Source organism: Alligator sinensis, unplaced genomic scaffold (genome assembly GCF_000455745.1).
Source record: "Alligator sinensis unplaced genomic scaffold, ASM45574v1 scaffold1102_1, whole genome shotgun sequence".
NCBI lineage: Eukaryota > Metazoa > Chordata > Crocodylia > Alligatoridae > Alligator > Alligator sinensis.
The window spans coordinates 1,358,597-1,360,809 of NW_005842342.1; the positions used below are offsets into that span (position 1 = coordinate 1,358,597).

At 41.1% G+C, this 2,213-nt stretch overlaps 1 protein-coding gene across 11 annotated transcripts in view; it reads right to left on the minus strand.

The window, feature by feature from the left end:
• Positions 1–2,213, minus strand: part of LOC102368712 (serine/threonine-protein kinase Sgk3) — a 99,588-nt gene that overhangs the window by 32,654 nt on the left and 64,721 nt on the right. The window lies entirely within an intron of this gene.

A 2,213-nucleotide genomic window follows, 5' to 3' on the forward strand; every position in this document is an offset into this window, starting at 1 on the left:
CCCGGGCGGGGCCTCGGGGCGGCCCCCTGCCACAGAGCCCAGGCTGCTCACAGCAAGTGGCAGGGAGACTGCAAGCAGCTGCACTGGGGTCTGTGGAGCTCTGGCCAAGCTCATTGTCTGCAGTGGGTGCACGTGCCCCTCTGGGCAGAAGGCAGGGAAGGAGCCCAGGCTGCACTGCCACAAGTATCTGGCTTTACATGTTTCCCCTGCTATCTGCTCTTGGCATGCCAACATCTTTCAAGTAGAGGCTGTGGGTGTTTTTGGCACTTGGCCCAAAAATGTTGCTGACTCCTGAGCTATACTGAGCAACCCTTGCTCATACCGGGAGATGAGCAAGTCCCATGCTCTGACTGATGTTGAAGGCAAAACTATTTCAAGTGATGAAGATCAAGTCCTTGAAAAGAGCAGTCCTACAGACACTGATTGGCGAGCACTTACAAGAGAGTGTTGCCTAACATGGGTTGAAAAATCCATAGTCCTACCTAATAACTAATGCACTGATATGTAACTATTATATTTTAATTAATTTTTTCCCTTATTTGATGTGTCTTAAAAAAATTCACCCAATCCAAAACTCAGTGTTTTACCCTTTTTTCCAGTAGTGATAAAAGGCACCACTATAAACTTAATTCCTTATTAGATCCATTTCAAATTAATACAAGAGCAAAAACTGACTGGCTTTTCAAGCCTTTTTCAGTTGTAATAAAGAGAAACCTCCTTCTTTGGGAAAAATTAACTTCCCCACTGTCAGTTTAAAAAACTAGGAAGTATTTTACCTACGTTACAAATATTAACAATTTTGCAATTAAAAAAAGTTTCCACATATTAGAAAAAGGGAAAATTATTCCAGTGATACAGCTCTCAAATTCATGTTATATTATGAAATTGTTCTGAATTATTAGACAACAAGAAGGAAGGCAAAACACTGGTCAATAATAGTATTTTACTATTCCAGCAAGAATAATATTGTTGAAGTATGATAGTCAAGAATGTAGACAATGTAGACAAGAATGTAGACAACTTAGAGGGAAAACCTTACTATTTTCATTAGTTTAACACATGAATTATCTGTGGAAAGCTGTAATTAATGATGTGAGCTGGAAACACCCCCCCCCCCCCAAAATCCCAGAATCTGTGCTGTTGAAAATAACCATAATCTAAGACATCTCCCTAATTTTCTGGCTATACCTTCTAAGTAGATCTTCTTCCCCCAACTTTTCGTTTATGCAAAAATCACTCATATCACTCAAAAACATTCTTTTTTTTTTACTACTGCTTTTAATATCTACAATTTTATTTCTCTCCAGTAATTTTCAGTTTAGATCAAAGATGCTCAACCCCTGGGCCAGATCTAGCCCCAAGGCTCCCCATGGATCTATAGAAAGCCCCACAGACTGTGGCTCTGCGTATTAAATCAGGCATGTAGGGCAGTACAGGGCTCGATCCCAGCATGTGGAGCCAGGTCAGAGGCAGTGCAGAATCCCAGAGCCTGATCCCAGCACGCAGAGGCAATGTGGGGTCTGACCTGGCCTGTGGATCAGCCTCACACAAATGGAAATCCAGAAGGTTGAGCACCACTGATTTAGACAATGACAACTGGGAACTGAACAGCTTTCTAATTCATTTCCAAATTCCTATGAACTAACAATACTGCTTATGTGTGTTGCAGATTTCATTTTATACATTTTTAAGAAGTTACAATAAAATATCTTGGTTTTAGTTTTCTGTAAATATGTATTTATCCTGAACTCAGAAGCAGCTGCAAGTTTGATTTGACCAAGTCCTTTTAAATAACTGAAACATCTAAATAAATTTTTCATTAAATCTACCTACTTTATTCTTCTCCACAAAGTTAGATGCTTTCAAAAGTAGGTTTACTGAAAATGCAGAACCCTGCAGAATTTGGGCATATACTTTGTACATAAAATAAGCTTTAAGCATTTTTCTTTTTCCCCAACGATACTCTCCTCCTTTCCGTCTCAAAATAATAATTTGGGCTTGATATCTTCTTAACACTGCATGCATGACTCCAAGGGCAGAGCTAGAGGGGCTGCAGTGGCACAAGTTGAGCCCTATTTTGGCAGTGGCCGGAATGCATGGTGAGCTCTCAGAGCTCACTGGCCTGTCAGAGGAACTCCCACAAGTGCTGGGAGCTCTACGAGCTCACTGGCTGGTCTCCCCAGAGTCCCTGCTTTCAAGTAGCTAAAGCTTGC